Below are 18,241 nucleotides of genomic sequence, written 5' to 3'. Positions count from 1 at the left end.
AAAATTCGGGTTCGCTGTGACAAGAAACAAAAAGGAACAATAGGCTGCAGCCTTACATACTAAAAACTATACTTACATTTATGCTTTTGGTATTAATTGTATATCCAAAGCAACTTGCAGTGTTTAGACAGTCAATTCTCAAAGAATCAAACCCATGTCATTGGTGTTTTCAACTATAATAAATCCTACAAACTTACAGAAATGGTGCCTAAAAGCGATAGCTCACTATAAAGTTTATAATTGTTAAAGCCGCTGGTGTAGGTCAGTGCTCTGACATGTAGCACAGAGGCGCTTTCAGCAAGTTTGAGTCCCGGCTCAGCATCCTTGGCTGGTCCCAATCCCCTCTTTCCAAGCTTTACTTTTCTATTCTCTCCATACAGTACTGTCTATCAATGAAATGTGAAAATGCCTAAAAATGAAAGAAACAGTACAGTGTGTAAGAAATTTATATCAATTAATCATAAAATCGCCCCTGATATGTCACTAGACATTAAGAAATCATTTTCATTTTAAATACTTATATCACTGACAACAGTGATCTGGCCAGGATATTTTCATTTAAAAAGTGGAGTTGCAGCCCTCAACTGATGTTTATGTTGTCATTTTGTATATTGGCCACCAGTTGGGTGATTGCAGTACCAGTTTGTACCTGCAGCAACATATTTTATGTTATGCGGAAATGTAGGCAGAGGTACGTATGGCGAGTGAGCTTGGGTTGCCTTTAAATAAATAGCCCATTTTTACCACACTTGGTTTTATTATAGGGAACTTCACCTTGTGTCGTATTATTTTAACTCTGAGTATATAAGTAATTAGGCAATTATTGTGTTTTCATTATCGACCAATGTTGTCACTCCCAAATCCTCAGGCATCGCAAGTGTGCAACTTTGAGAAATCTGCATTTTCCCACTGAGATTTCAAAGACAAGACAGCCACAGATCCGATCGCCTATCAGTATTCCAAGCGTCTGACTTGGACTTCACTAAAAACCCGGACAGGCCTCCTAATGAATCTCTTCCTTCTTCTGCGTGCCCTTTATGGTGCTGTGACATCATAAATCAGCACCAACACTGAAGCTTCTCATCAGGTGGAGGGGGGAGTTTTAGTCCCTGTCTAGAAAATGGCTTCCGTTTATCAAGCGCCATCCCTTATGACTACTGATGTCAAATCATCAGGGAGGTGAGGGCATTGAATTGGGTTTTTTGAAAACTCCCTGCGTATTTACACATCACGATTACAAAGATCACGAGGTGAAAAACGAATATTGAACTGTGTCCTTGTCCGAGGCCCTGATGCAATAAATGGCACAATCGGGTGAAAAAACAATCAAACTGAAATGAGAGCGAGCGTCTCTGTAAACATTGTAATTGAAAGCGAGAGTAATGGAGGAATAATCACGGCCGTCACAATCATAAAACAGCCAATCAAAATAAACCACACTGGGATCTGCATTCAACATCTGACCCATTAAAATTCCACTTGCCACATCAAGATGTATTACCATACAATCAGAACATTCATATTGATGGGTTCTAGAAATGTAAGTCCCATTGAGGAACCTCAATGGGATTTACTCGAATGAGATTACTGCATTTCGAGGAACAGTATTATATTTGAGAACATTGAAAAATGAAAACGGTACAAAGCACTTCCTGTTCTGCTGGGCATCATCCAAATCTACCTCATAATGCATGACCTTGTCGCACAGATGGAAGAGCTGATGCTTTTATCGTTGTGTAAGATATAAATGAGAATGCTGCTTTTCAACCGTATGGTGGCAGTGAGAGTACTGTATATGTGGATTGTGCTCAGGTTTGGGTATTACTAGTCCAAAAATTCTTCCATTTTGCATTTTTTCAATACAAATTATAATCGTGTGTGTGCTAATAGTAAGAGATAGACAGTTATTTTATATTCAATGCCCATGTGAACTAGATGGCAGCCCTGGGTGATAAAGAGCCAGAGATTGGATGTGGCAGCAGTGTTTTACTGAACTAAACCCATGGGTCCATCCTCACAGACGCTTACACAGTTCAAACACTTGCACATTCATTCAGGTGGGCTTCTTTCACTGTGGTGGTCCAACAGCAACAGTAAAAAGTGCACAAACTTGAATGAAATCTGACATTTTTTAAGCTGTCACTGGACACTTTAAGGCCTCTGTATTTAAATAACCTTTGATTAAGTACTGATTTGTATCTAATTCTAGTTTATTAAGGTGGAACACATTGCTGCATACAGAATTAGCCCCCTATAAATCATATTATGCAATTGTTGCGAAAGCTCCCGATAGTTGCGAAAAGTCAGCCAATCAGAGAGCAACAGCCAGTTTATGCATTATGCATCAGACAGACTGTGGGCGGGCCGAGGGTGTGCCATCTGAGGCTGAGATTAATAACTGCCCTGATGGTTTCCGAACGACCCGTTTTTGCTGCTAGAGTTTTATAAATGGCCTGAGCGGTTATGCTTTGTTCCAGCGAAGTGTGTCTATACAGAAGTTTAATTTTAAAGGACTAAGAAAAAGCCTGTTTTCCATAATGTGACTCCTTTTGAAACTTCAAACACTTAAAATGTCACATCGCACAGCGTGTTTGTCTGAGATATCAATGACAGAGTGTCTTAAACCCTCCTCATAGGTGAAACTCAAGGACTTGGATGTGAAGTTCACGAACAAAGGATGTTATTAAGCTCGTGGCACAAATCCAACCCAGCTGGAGACGCATCACATGATGCCAACAACAAAAGAATGAGGAGGAAAAGGAGACAACTGCAGTTGTTATTATTACCTCATAGAGTCAAGTGCTGAAAGAAGCTGATTCTCCACATCTTAACGTTTAAATGAGGAGAAACCCAGTAAAAGTCACTTTGATCCGTACAGATCTGCTTTATTATAAGGTATGAATGCATGCACACGCACACGATGACTCCCTCTTAACCCCTCTGGATCGGTAAGATTGGTAAACTTTCCTCAAGGTCATCGGTCGGTGGAGTAATAAATTCTACTTTGAGCTTTGTTGACAGCCCTGTTCTCCGCTGTGCTCTCTGAAAGAGCCGGTGCTCCACGGTCCTCCACCTGGACACTTTCAGGGCCAGATATCATCTGTTATCATTACTAGCTCATCTAAAACCTTTCCCCTGCCAATCTACAAGTAACCATCACTACCCCAGGCTGAAGTCTCACCTCTGCAATGCGACCCTAAATCTAACGCTGTTACTTCTCCAGTGTATTGATAAACTTGGTGGTGTAATTCATAAAATGTTCCCAACACTCTCCACAGAGTCCATAATTGATCTAATGATTGAGTACTACCATTACTACCCGATGCTAACCTGCATGCTAAGTTCAAAAAAACTTTAGTTTGCAGTGTTTGCAAAAATGTGGTTTTACTGCGGTACTGATGCCCATAGGAGAACTTTAATGTCTCTTTAATGTTGTTTCTCTTTAACAGCCATGAGATTAAACAGACAGTTGCTTTTTAAAATCTTATCTTCAGAATAAACCCTAGTAATCGCACATCTCATTTCAAATAAGATGTTATACAGTGATTTCATCCAAGTCTCCAATCAAAAGTCACATTTTTATAACGTTTGTTATCCAATGTATTTTCCACGTTCATTTATACTCTTGTATATCATTAAATGTCTTTGTTGATTTAATTTCTCAGAAATTTGAGAAGAAACACTTGGGGCAAAACTAAAACTTAATTAAAATAACTGCGAAACTCTAAGCAATATTGTTCCTCTGGGTCAAACGTGCATTAGGCTACATACACAATATAATGCACAATATCTTTTTCAATACAAGTTAGGAGTTTAGATGCAAACCCTCTAAATGCACCTGACATGCTTTCTTGTAAATTTATGTAAATTTACTATAATGGCAATGAAACGGTTGTTAATAGTTAAAATTACATTTTAGTCATTTTTTTTTTAATGAAAAAGTATTTCGCTGCAAAACCCTCTAAGTCAGTGGTCTCAAACTCTCGGCCCGCAGCCCATTTGTGCCCTTGGATCCATCCCCCTCTCTGCGGCCCATGCCTGCTGTCAAAAATATAACATAATCCATCCCACAGAAAAAAAATAATTGACTAAGTTTCATATTCATTTAATTATTGGTGCAAACATTTAAAGGATAAAGCCATTTTCTTTAAAAAAAATACAGATAATTTACTCGCCACCATGTCATCCAAAATGTTGATGTCTTTCTTTATTCAGTCGAGAAGAAATTATGTTTTTTTTTTTTTTTTTTTTGAAAACATTCCAGGATTTTTCTCATTTTAATGGACTTTAATGGATCCCAACACTTAACAGTTTTAATGCAGTTTAAAATTGCAGTTTCAAAGGACTCTAAATGATCCTTAACGAGGCATAAGGGTCTTATCTAGTGAAACGATTGTCATTTTTGGCAAGAAAAAGAAAAAAAAATGCACTTTTAAACCACAACTTCTCGTCTTCCTCCGGTTCTGTGATGCGCCAGCGCCACCTCACGTAATGCGTCATCACGTCAAGAGGTCACGGATGATGTATGCGAAAGTGCACCCCAGTGTTTACAAGTGGGAGAAAGAGGACCGTTCCGATGTTGTTGTATGTCCAATCGTTTCGCTAGATAAGACCCTTATGCCTCGTTTGAAACTGCAATTTGAAACGGCATTAAAACTGCTAAGTGTTGGGGTCCATTAAAATTAGAATAATCCTGGAATGTTTTCCTCAAAAAACATAATTTCTTCTCGACTGAACAAAGAAAGACATCAACATTTGAATGACATGGTGGTGAGTAAATTATCTTGATTTTTTTTAAGAAAATTGACTAATCCTTTAGGGGGCCACAGTCGCGACTAAATATGCAAGTTAAAGCACTTCTTTGGTCTTTCCAAAGCGCTTAAAAAGTTGTGGTCTTCCATTGCTATGCAACCATGAGCCGCGCTCTCCGTGAAGGCGAGGTTAACGGAATGCGTGAACGGATTTTAATCGCACCTCACGTCAATTTTATCATTGTCACTTTGTGATCGGTTAATCTTGTCTGGATTTTTGAGTGTTCATCCAGAGAAGATCTGTTACTTTGTGGGGTTACTCTAAAGAGCTGCGGTGGGGTTAGTTTACCTCAAGTCACAGCTTCAATAGCGACACCTCATATAGGGAGGAAGAGGTGGAGATGTAATGCAACACATATTGAACTACAGATGAGAAAAAGAGTCATCAAGTTCCCAGGTTAAGAAAAGAGGAAAGATGAGGAGAAACGTACAATAGATAAAAGACTTTATGCTCACTCATCTCAGTATAAGTATAGTGCGAAGTAGATATCATTATGTTGCTTGCCATGCAATTACACATAGAGCAGTAGCCTAATATTAAATTTTACATAGATGGAACATATCCAAGTCAAGTCTGTGACTTAAAAAAACGAATCAAAACAGACACACTGGTTGCAAAAAAAGTGTATAATAGTTAATAAATGTATTTATGAATTAAATTTAGTTAGTTAGTTTAGTGCCAGGTTTAATATAAAGTTATTTAAGATAAGTTTATGAAAATATTTATACTGTTAAAATAATGTATAAAAAATACAAAAAGCACTGTTTATTTTTTATTCTATTATTATATGTTAAATATTAGAAAAACTGTATATTTACAGAAATATTGTGTTTTTTATGTTAATATAGTTCTGCTGCCCTCTGACGAGATGTCATTCTCATAAATGGCTCCAAGCTGGTTTGAGTTGACACCCCTGCTCTAAGTGCATGCAAGCTTTTTTGGCAGAAACCTCCACCTTTAAAAAAATCCACTTCCTTGGACAAGACACAGTAAACAGTTGCAAAATCACTTAAGATGCAAATAGAAACATGATGCAAGAATCTCGAAATAAAAAAATTTAACCACACATTACGGGACGCTGTGATCCATGTCACTGCAACAGGTTGTATGAAGGTCCAAGTACTTACACGGGACACAAGTTTGAATGTGATCTGCAGTAATTTCGTGCATCATTTTTCATTACTCAAAGGTATTTACAAAAAAATCGACATGCTGTTTAGTGGATTTTGCCAACAAATTTTTATTTCTGTATAGCCTGATACTGGAATTAAGCAGATTTTAAGATATTTGATGATTATAAAATGTGCCATGAGCATTCGGTTAATTTCATTATCTCATTTTTGACGGAGGTGGCATTTAGCAGCTTTTCAATTTCCTTTAACTATTGATATCTCAAAATAGCACTACAATGATGCCAAACCGAAGACCTGGTGAATCTTTTTTCACACTGCCAACAAGAGAAACCCTCTGCTCACTTAATATTAACTTAATGTGAAGTTCATCTTTCAATTACACACAAAATGTTACGTGCTGCCCCGTGTATATTTATAATACTTCCCTTTCGGCTATGACTTGAATAGCAGAAGCAATTTCCATTAAAGCAATCAACTTAAATGTCATTTCATTTTGAATCATCTTCAGATGTGCGTGAAATGACTGGACCAAAATAAGAAAAAACAAACAAGATGAACTGAAAATAATTCTTATGAGCTTAAATTATATGTCTGCAGCATCTTTGAGACTGCTGAGCTTAAAAACACACAATAGCGGAAATTGCAGCTTTCCAATTGAAACAATGAAGCACGACAGAGAAAACCCCAAGTTGGTACAGGCACATGTTTTACCACCTGCAGTGGCAGCGATTTTCTCACCACAGAAGTGTGATGTCCTTTACGTGGCCCTTTGGCACACATGCACTTATGTGCGTATGTAACTGCGTCTTTGTGTTTGTGTTTTAAAGGAGCTTTTGTGCAGGCTCCAGATAGAGTCTCTAAATCTGTGGTTTAACCTCAAACGCGGTCAGACCCTGATTTTTTTTTTTCAGAAAGAGAGAGATGGCCATTAAGATGTACAGATAAAGCCATACAGTAGATGGAATAAGTAAAAGTAACATAGGAGAGCATATTGAAGATGAAAGAACCAAGGAGAAAGACCAAAGATAAAGGTCAAAAAGTCAGGCAGTATAAAGGCAAATATCGTGAAAAAGAAATCTGTGACCCTGTCTGTGAAATCCAGGCTTCATAATCGAGCATCAAAGTTTCTATCATTTTCTTTCAATATTTGACATGACCTTACTCAGTCAATATTAAAGATATCAAGGTCATATTTTATATTATGTATGATGATTTTATGTAAAAAAGCATGGTAAATCACAAAAAAAATCATTTAGCTATGTGCAGAATTCCTAGACCAGGAAATAAATAAAATGTCATTATGCATTTTTAGGTCATTTATGTAATGGGCACATCTCTGACATTGACAGTGTCAACGTGTTTGTACCACAAATCAAATGTCCTTGCTTGTATTGAAACCAACACAAGATGTACTTTCTTAGATCATGTGGGATTTTACAGAAACCATGTACATGCTGTCATTAAAGCAAAATGGGAACAAATCATGTACTATAAAAACTAATATCATGTTGGACACAGAAGCAGTCAAATGAGACTCATAATGAGGTGTAACGAAAACCTCTGGGAGTCTCTGTAGACTTCGTGTCCATTAAAACCAAATGGGATCTGTTCTTCTTACACAAACACTTCTAACAACAAATTTGCTCCATCACAGGGGCTTATTTCTAAGAAAGACAAGTGTATCACATCCAGGTTTTTGGCATCCTTTTCTAAAGATTTTTGAGTGTTTACATCAACATCCAGAAAAACACGATTCCATGATTTATCGCACAATTAGCCAAAGTCCGCATATTTATGCGGGGGACACATTTTTTCAAATATGCCACACTTTCACAGCTTAAATTGCAGATTTTTGTGCGCAGAATATGCGGGGCTTGCATGATTTCATAATCGTTGCATTTTCGTAGCAAAAATCACATTTATCTTGGCAGAAATTTGAAAAATATTGCATTTACCTCACGCAAGTTCAGCCATGTCCCCTGTTGCCATGGGAACGTTATGAAGTGACGTAATTGAAAACATAATTGAAAAGCTCCAAAAGCTGAAAACAGTTTTTGCAAGTTCTCGCAATTTTTGCAAGTTCCGCAATTTCATCTCATAAAATTGCATAAATATCCCACATATTACATTGCGTTTTTTGAGAAAACGTGCCACAAGATCAAGGATTATTGCCCGCCACAATAAACTGTGTTTTTCAGAAAGGACTGAATAGACAACAGTTATACCGAAAAAGAGGTTATAAGGTGGTTCGATACTGGATGTGTTAAAGTTCAAGTGCAAAGTAGAGGTCTTCTAAGTTCAAAAACATGTACATGACCAGAAATGACCTGAATCACTTTTTACCCAAACCGAACGTACATAAATTGAGACAAACCCAACCAAGCTGCAATTTTTTTAACCCGAATGGACCCAAATGTAAACTGCACCAGCGTGTATGCAACCAATTAAGCTCACTGCTTTATTTATTTTTATTTGTTATCTGACAACAACGACACCAAGGTAACCGCTTACAGTGTGTATTCGAAATTGATTGACAGGTCTGTATGACAGGTCAGGAAAATTATTACTGTATGTTGCAAGCTCTCTTGGCAAACAGAGTCTTGTCTTTTCAGGTCCGTTACATTTATTCATTTTAAATTACCTGAGACCTGATGCTGCTAATGTTATACCTGGCCTGTGTCCGAGGTACATTTGAAACTTTTAGACCTGAACCCGCTCGGGTCTCGGATCGGACTGCGTGTTTTCGGATCGAAGTGGACCCGTGAATACCTCTAGTGTAATGCACATCTTGTACAGTGGCTTTAAAATAACAGTTAAGTTCAAGCAAGACCTCAGAAGATGAGGTCTACTTTCATGAACCTGGATCTGAAGAATGAAGAATGTGATGGATCAGTCGACACCACAGGTTAGAGAGAGAGAAAGAGAGAAGGAGAGAGAGAGAGAGAGAAAAAGCAGAGGTGTACATGTTGTGTCTAATGAGAACAGAGAGATGTCTTTTATATTTCGTGCATTGAGATTTTTGAGTTAGGTTGCACATCCCATAGTTCCTCCCTGTATCAGTCTCATTATCTCTGAATGTCTCAGTAACAGCGCTGACACCTTATCTGAGCCAAAATAAGCTGAAAATAAAATAACCATGTGAGACTGAAAGAAAAAGAGCTCACGGCTTAAAGAAGAACAAGAAAAGAACATCTGATACAGATTTCAAAAGTATGCTATCAAATCAGCGACATATATGAAAATCCCAGAACTTCCCTTTCAACTGGTTCACCTTTTAGGTGGGTTGAATATCACAGACGTGCAATTTTCACAAAACGCATCAGATGTTTATAGGAACTGAACAAATACAGCAACAACCCATGCCAGCATTTTACTTAATATAATAAAACATTTTTATTTCAGTCAATACTACAGCATTGGCGAAGTGATGCAATAGTTCCATTTGTAAAAGATTCCAATGAAAGATCCATTGCGAAGGGGCACAGCCCACATTGAACTCCTGCACATAAATCACAATGCAGGTGTCTAAAATACTTTCTAGGACATTTATTTTGTTGTAAACTACTATGGGAGCAGATGAGGTGGTGTATGTCTTGCTTGGTTACGCAGTACGTGTGTGAGCACATGTTTAAGATTTAATGTCACAGTACAATTTTATCATCAATCCATATTCCTTCTGAAACACAGCAAATATGTCTTTCATGTACTTTGACCTAAAATATAGTTGTAAAGATTATTAAATTATATGTTATAGCATTAGATAATAAAAATATTAAAGAAATGTGCAATTGATGTGGGTAATTTTTTTAGTTATATACAATTTTTGTATTGGTTATGTAAACAGAGTATAAAATATCCAGTTAATTTTTATTTATTCTGCCTTTAATTTTTCTTTAAATGACAGTATGAAGGAAACAGGAAAGTTGGGGACAACAGAAATTCTATGCCAGAAAGACCTATGCCAGGCTGGAACCTAGGTCCCCATTAGCATACATCTGCTGTTTGCGGTTTTAAAGTCCGTGTAAAGTCTGATATTAAATGTGTTTTCAGTTAATGACACGACAGAAATATGTGATATCAACCAGCAGCCAAATTTGAATGATAAAAAGGCAAATAATTGTATCTGGAAAGACAGCAGGATTCTCTGCTCTGGAAAACTAGGGGCGTGTCCTCTGTCAGCGCTAAAACCACGCCCACTCATGGGAAAGTTGCTGTCTCTCTCAAATGTAAAATATCTCTACAACCTCAATGCTCCACCCAAATAATCCTGAACTTAGAAATGTGGAAAAACTGTTTTACGGTGTAACTCCACAATTCAGTGCTTCATAGTTTACAGACTTGTAAAGTGTTTCAGCAATACATATAACTTTTATAATGTGTTTAAAAACAATGCACTGTTACATAGACTTTAAATTATGTATAACATGAGTCACATTGTTGAGCAGGTACACCAAATTTTACTTGTGGCACTTTTAGGATAGGATAGTGAAGTAAAATTCTCATGACAGCTGCTTTTAAATGTAGCAAGGCAAAACTCGCCTAAAACGTGCCCCTGAAACTCCCCATTCATTTCATTTCAAGTTTTTCAAAAGTTCCTTGCCCATTTAATTAATGCACTTATATATTCCAAACCAAAACTTTGTTAAACAGCAAGAAGTGAGTAACTGAAGCCGACAGACGGGAAAAATGACAAAAAAAAGTACTGAGAGATCTGCAAGTAAGAGAGAAGGCCAGCGGTCAGGCATTCAGAGAGAAGACTAAGCCGGATGAACCAGGAAAAGTATTAATGAAGACAGGGCACATATTTGAAAGAGTAAGAGAGAGAGAGAACATTAGCTGAAGGGAGTTTCACTTTAAGATCCGAGCCCGGCACTTTTCTCCCCTAACAGAAATTAGCTTGAGGCGTCACACCAGCACATCAAACCTGAGTCTACTTTCATGAACAATGCAGGCACGCAGTTCTGTCTTGTGTCCTGAAGAATACACCAAAGCACATCTTGAAGAGCACACACATCCACGCGAGCCGCTGAGAACAAGAGCCACACATTTTACAGGCTACGCTGCTAGCCAAGAAACTGTCACCTTCTCATATCAAATGCATAAATGTAAATGTTATCAGAAAATTTCATTACAGAATTGGCAATAAATAAGATTTGTATGAGCAGACATTACTGACCGCTTTTTAAAGAGCCCCTATTACGTTACTAAAAAGAACATTATTTGGTGTCTATTTGACGTAATTCAATGTGTTCCAATGGTTTATTGTTAAAAAAACTCAATATTTTTCACATTCCCCAGATTAATGTCCCATTGAAAGCAGTGTTGCTTTCGTCAACGATGACGACAACGAAATTATTTTGTTGACGCACCTATTTTTTATGACGCTAACGTGACGATGACTAGCTAAAATGTCTCTAAGGTGACGAAAACATGACGAGACGCTTTCGAGTTTTCGTTGACGGGACGAGACGGAACGAAAATGATTATAAGTCTGACGTTCAAAATGCATGTCATTTCTGCCTATTTTGCGTGAAATCTGTCTGTTTTTAGCTAAAAAGTATCAGCAATGCTGCCGCTTCCTATCCTTGTTTTGGGTCAACTCTGCGTCCCAAACCGCCTACTTCCATACTATATAGTAGGCAAAGAGTACGAGAAGTAGTGCTTTTTGCCTACTATATAGTATGTAAGTATGCAGTTTGGGACGCAGCGACAGTCTCACTCACGCCCACCACCTGGCTAACGCCATGCCGCGCACCCAATTTCAAACAACAACAACACACCTGCGGCTGTGGTGAGTTCGAAGGACCATGGCGGTGACGCCAATAAACGGAAACGACGAGATGATTTATGGACATACTTTCAGTATAATCCATCAAAAAGAAAACGGAATGCATATTGGGAGACAACAGTTAATGTGGCCACAAACTAGTTGGGAAGAATACCACCAACCTCAAGCGGCACCTGAAGGCTCAACACGCTAATATTTTTTTTAAAGGTAACTAACAAGTCACTCTGTTAACATATCATACACATTCAATTTTACTCGACATTCGGCTTGTGACACATTTCATGGTAATCTTAATGTTTTACATGTATCTACTTGTCAAACCTAAGCCCATTTCCAATACTTTTTGTGGTGTATTTAAATAACAAGGCAAGGCACTTTTTAACCTAAATTAATTTGTTAAAGAATACTTTTTTTTACTAAAATTGACTTAAACTTGACTAAAACCTTTTTGCGTTTTCGTTGACTAAAACTTGACTAAAACCTTTTTGTGTTGTGGTCAACTAAAACTTGACTAAAACTATCAAGTTTATAAGTGACTAAAATGTGACTAAAACTAAAAAGCATTTTCGTCCAAAAGACTATGAAACTAAAAGGGCTGCCAAAAACAACACTGATTGAAAGTAGCCAGAAATTCTCCTTTGCAATCTGAAACGCATCGATTTTGTGCAAAGCTCATCGTTCTTAAAAGGTGTGATGTGCTCAGATTTGCCAGCTATCCAGTGCGTTGTGATGGGCCCGAATACATCCAGTGTCTGGCGAGATTTTGATGCTCCTTACCATATTTGGAAGATCAGCTCCCAATGCAATACTGACAGGGGTTTTCGGAATATCGTCTTTACTACCTTATCAATACGAAACAAAAAATTCAGATCGATCAAAGCTGATCGATCAACTTTAACAGCATAACTTGAGCAGAATGTAACAGGTTGGTAAGGTAAGGATACTAAAACATTAAACCATGTCTGCATTTGTGATCGTAGAAACAACAAACAACTAGTGCTACTCTACATTGCCCAAAACTTGCGTTTGAATCATGGTTTAGTCAGTAGTAAATTCTTTAAATATGAAAACATAGACTACTTACAGACTGTGAGTCAGAACTGGCTGGAATTATGATAATGACCGTCGAGTCCACATCTAAAATCCTGTTTCATAGAATCCGTGTGTTTATTGTAGTCTAAGGAAGAGATTTCAGTTGAAGACGATAACTTGCGTCATCGTTTACTTTGTTTTTTTTACCTTTGGATATCGTTAACATGTAACACACACTTACACATCAAAGAATGTGTAAAATAATGATATAATGGAAAATAGGGGATCTTTAAATTTTGTCTGATCTATAGCAGAAACGCTACAAAGCTTTATCTAACTTTCAACATTATGATACTTACAAACAGGTACAAGGCAAATGAGGAAAAATAATTTACTTCATACATCATTACATTTTTGCATGAATTTTTTACTCCAGGGAATATTTCAATATAGACAATAACATGATTAGTCTTGACTGTTGAAAATTAACTGTTGGAAATGAATTGGTTTTTCAGCTACGAGCAAACAAATGATGCATAAATGGGAAAGCAATGGGAATATCAAATCAAGTTTCCTGAAGTAAAAATTTTAAAGGGGGGGTGCACGATTTCTGAAAGCCAATGTTGACATTTGAAATCACCTAAACAAACACGCCCCTACCTCAATAGAATCTGGACCTTCTTATGATAGACCCGCCCCACACATACGCAACCCAGGCAACGATGTATTTTAGTAGACACGCCCCTTACTGCTGAATGGCTACAAAGCGTTTTTCAAAAGTCATGCACCCCGCCTTTAACAGAAATGTGCACACAAAATATATTCGACATACAAAACCTCTGCTAAACCATTTGTGCAACTGACCTAAAACCTCATATTTACTTAAATACAGATTATAGGTAAGTAAATATGGGTATACAGCAGGTAAGTATATGAAGAGCTGAAAACCCGTCCTGTAAATTAGCATTTTTTTATCAGACTCTTAATAGATTCTGTCAACAAAAGCAGTATTTCTGAATGGACTAAAGCCGGGATTAAATGGATTTAAAGTGAAGGTATTTCATAAACATATAATGTGTGCCGAGAGCATTCGGTTCTTATTTTTGGCGGAGGTGGCGTTTAGCTGCTTTAGCATCTGAGCTACTCATACTGTATACCAGTGGTTTTCAAACCCGGAAATTAAAAACTGGGTCGCCAAGAAAGATTTCAAAAAAATGTTACTAAAATAATTTATTCAATTTTATTATAAAAACTATACTAATTACAACACACTTGAATAAAAGCACAGTAAAATATCTTTTAAATACACTAAATAAAAAAATACTCCACCACTGTGTCACATGACCCATGAGAGTGCGCAGCTTACTGTATTAAATTCATAGACAGCAGATTAAATTGCGCACGGGGTCACAGCCATTTTTTAAATGATGCAAGGGGAAATAAAAACTCCTAAATAAAAATGTGTTTGGTCTGATTTAACAAAATATATATTTTTAATGTATTTGATTGGTTTGTCGAAAGTGAGCGCGGAAATGTTTAGTTGTTTGCTAAGCAAAGCGCCACCGTTACGACACGGTTGAGTTTTGCAGTAAGACTGACACGTTATGGTTCTGCTGTTATCTTTGAACTATTTTCGCTGCTGAAACCACAAAAACAGTCAACATTGCGTCTAAAATGTAAGTGGCTTAACATTAATTACTTGTTTAGTGAACTGTCATGAAATCGTCTCGGTTACGGATGTAACCCTCGTTCCCTGAAGGAGGGAACGGAGACGTCACGTCGTGACCGACGAATTGGGAACTCGCTTAGAGGACCAATCTGCTTCGAATACTACTAAAACGCCAATGAACTTGGCATTGAGATATTTGCATAATGCTGGCGCCGCCCCGCCAGGTGCGTATATAAGCAGCAGGTGCAAATAGGGAAATTAGCTTCTTTTTCGCTGAGAAAGCCGGAAAGTGTGACCGGCCGTAACAGCAGGTGGCAGCACCTGTGGCGACGGGACGTGACGTCTCCGTTCCCTCCTTCAGGGAACGAGGGTTACATCCGTAACCGAGACGTTCCCTTTCAGTCGGTCACTACGACGTCACGTCGTGACCGACGAATTGGGAATCCCTACCAAAACGCCACTAGGGGCTGACCTCTTCCAGTGTCTGCAGAGAATCCTCCAAATCCCCTCGGGGACATGGAGAAATAAGATAGGGCAGAAAGGCCGGGCACTAGATGTTCCTTTAACCCACAGAAGTGCCAGCGACTGGGAAGCGCCCTACCTGAGCGGGATAGGAACGCTGCGGAAGCCACCGCCCGTCTTAAGGGCTAATGGTGGGCGAAGTCAACCGTAGTTGAGGAATAAAGACAGCCGTGGCTGTGTAAGCAAAGCAGTGCTCTGCTAAGGGAAACGTGGGCTGGTAGGATTAACCCCACGGAAAAATACTCACAAAGGAACCCGGTGGGACACAATGTGGAGCCCGAGCCAACACATAGGTTCGCGAGGATGCAGCTAGTGAAGGCTGACAGCCAATGCTCCGCAACAAAGGCTGCCAAGGCAGCGGAGGAAGAACAATTCAAACCATTACGCATTTTTGTTCTGAAGGCCTTCCATACTGACACAGTTATGAAGCATCAGTTGGAGGCTGCAAGCCGACCTGCGAGCCTGCTCTCCGTGCCCTCCCTGGTGAGGAAAGAACACGAGAGGATACAGGCTCGATACGAACACTGTAAAATCTAATGAACGTATTAGGTGTCGCCCAACCAGCAGCTCTACAGATGTCTGTTAGCGAGGAACCACGAGCTAGAGCCCAAGATGAGGCAACACTCCGTGTGGAGTGCGCTCTCAAATTAAAGGGGCAAGGAATACCCTGAAGATTATAAGCCAGGGTGATAGTATCAACTATCCAATGAGACATCCTCTGCTTAGTGACAGCTTTCCCTTTCTGCTGGCCACCATAACAAACAAAGAGCTGGTCTGAGGTCCTGAGGCTTTGCGTGCGATCCACGTAGAGTCGCAGTGCGCGTACGGGGCACAACAAAGCCTTGGTTGGGTCTGCGTCCTCCGGAGGCAGCGCTTGCAAGCTCACCACTTGGTCTCTGAAAGGAGTAGTGGGAACTTTGGGCACGTAGCCTGGTCTGGGCCTCAATGTTACGCTTGAGGCAGCAGGACCAAACTGAAGGCACGAGTCGTCAACAGAGAATGCATGTAAATCTCCTACTCTCTTCACTGAAGCCAATGCTAGCAGGGTCAGAGCTTTCATTGATAAAAGCTTCAGACTCGCAGACTGCAAAGGCTCGAACGGGGGGGCCTGAAGGGCTTTCAGCACCATGGACAGGTCCCAGGGAGGAATAGAAGGAGAGCGCGAGGGGTTTAACCTACGAGCGCCTCTTAAAAATCTAATAACTAAATCATGCTGGCCGACTGATCTGCCGTTGATAAGTGAGTGATGAGCAGAAATAGCAGCGATATCAACTTTAAAGGGGAAGTCCAATCTAGACATTTTAGCCTGTTTATCACGGGTAATTTATGTCCACTTTGCATTATACATGAGGAAAAATAAATAAATTTGCACGATTTCGATTATTAGATTGATAGTGTGTTGAAGCGGAATTTTCGTAACGGTCTTTAATGGACACAATTAACCAGAATGCACTGCGCGAAACTGAGTCATTAGCTCCACCCACTAATCACTGTTCGATGCAGTCGTCAGGTTTGTTTGACTTCATGCGGCGCCGCAGGAACCGACAGCTGGATGACGTCAAGGTTCCGCGAAAGGGATTTAAAAGCAAACTCCTCCGTATGATTTCGCGAATCGCTCTCGCGGTACTTTGACGTCATCCCGCTGTCGATTCTTGCAACGCCACATGAAGTTGAACAAACCTAATAACTTCTTTTACCGCTCAACTAGCTCTCAAATCAACTCAAGTCAACTTGAAGTTAGCCGGCAGACGAACCCATCCAAAGAGTAACTCCGCTTTAAACGTCTCTGAGGGGGAAATCACCAAAGCCCTCGATAAAAGATGACTAGAACCTGTGCAGTATGTGGATGTAAGGACAACAAATTCAGGCCACCGGGAGTTTTTATTGTTGACATCAACGCGACCCTCAGCTGACCCACCACTACACTACTTTGAATATGCAGCCAGCACTTTCGTCAGGAAGATTTTGAGTACTGTTTTCAGCCCAGTTTTTCCGCGGACTCAGGTAATGTAAAATTGTTAAAATATCTGAAACATCATTTGGCTTAGTTGTTGCTTGTTTTGTGTAACTACGGTAAACATACTACGTAGAAAGTTATTATCATGTTGTTGTTATTATAAACACGAGCAAAGCAAGCTAACGTTAGCTCCTGTGCAGCTGTCAATCAAAAACGTTATCATCTACTGTCAATCATCTCGTCTCAAGACCCGCCCCCATTTAGAACATTCAGAATTAATGTAGTCGTGCATATTTCTTCCGGTGATTTGATGACGCGTCAAATCACCGTTACTGTAGCAGTTAAAAGCTTACATTTTTTATATGGAGTTAGTACATTTGATGGCAGCACAATCAACTACATATATGTCATGAAATATAGTGTTGGAGCATAATGTTGTTTTAGGGTGGACTTCCGCTTTAATGGTGGAGGGTGACAGCCTACCGTCTAACCTATGTTGAAGATATAAAAGCACGATGTTAATAGGGCATTCTCTGGGGTCCTCGCGTTGCGAAGAGCACCAGGTGACGAAAAGGTTCCATATAAACGCGTAAGCCCGTCTTGTGGACGGAGCTCGAGCCGCGTCGATTGTGTTAGATACCGCTTGCGGTAAATCACCTAAACCTTGCGCGCACTCAACGACCACACATGGAGATCCCACAGGTCGGGGCGCGGGTGCCATAATGTGCCCCCTCCTTGAGAAAGAAGGTCCTTCCTCAGGGGAATCCGCCAGGGAGGGGCTGTCGCGAGGAGCATTAACTCTGGAAACCAATTCTTGCTCGTCCAATATGGGGCGATCAGTAAAAGGCTCTCCTCGTCCTGCCTGACTTTGCACAGTGTCTGTGCGATTAAGCTCACTGGGGGGAATGCGTATTTGCGCATCCCCCGAGGCCAGCTGTGTGCCAATGCGTCCACGCCGAGGCTGCCCTCGGTTAGTGAATAAAACAGGCGACAGTGGGTATCGTCCGGCGACGCAAACAGGTCTATCTGCGCACGACCGAACTTCTTCCAAATTAGCTGGACCGTCTGGGGGTGGAGTCGCCATTCGCCGGGGCGCGCAGCTCTTGAAAGCGCGTCCGCCGCTGTATTGAGCGAGCCCGGAATGTGAATGGCACGAAGGGACCTCAGATGCTTCTGACTCCAAAGGAGGAGATGACGAGCGAGATGCGACAGGTGACGGGAGCGCAAACCGCCTTGACGGTTGATATACGCAACGGTCGCAGTGTTGTCGGTGCGTACTAGTACATCCTTCCCTCGCAGCTCCGTAGCGAAGCGTACAAGTCCCAGAT

At 39.9% G+C, this 18,241-nt stretch overlaps 1 protein-coding gene across 1 annotated transcript in view; it reads right to left on the bottom strand.

Moving 5' to 3' along the window:
* The window catches only part of LOC135729654 (transmembrane protein 132C), a 287,538-nt gene that overhangs the window by 227,860 nt on the left and 41,437 nt on the right, over positions 1-18,241 (bottom strand). The gene's annotated exons all lie outside the window — the stretch shown is intronic.

This window comes from Paramisgurnus dabryanus, chromosome 11 (genome assembly GCF_030506205.2).
Source record: "Paramisgurnus dabryanus chromosome 11, PD_genome_1.1, whole genome shotgun sequence".
Classification (NCBI taxonomy): Eukaryota; Metazoa; Chordata; class Actinopteri; order Cypriniformes; family Cobitidae; genus Paramisgurnus; species Paramisgurnus dabryanus.
Note: the sequence above shows the minus strand (reverse complement) of the source record. Positions and strands in the feature narration are given on the sequence as shown.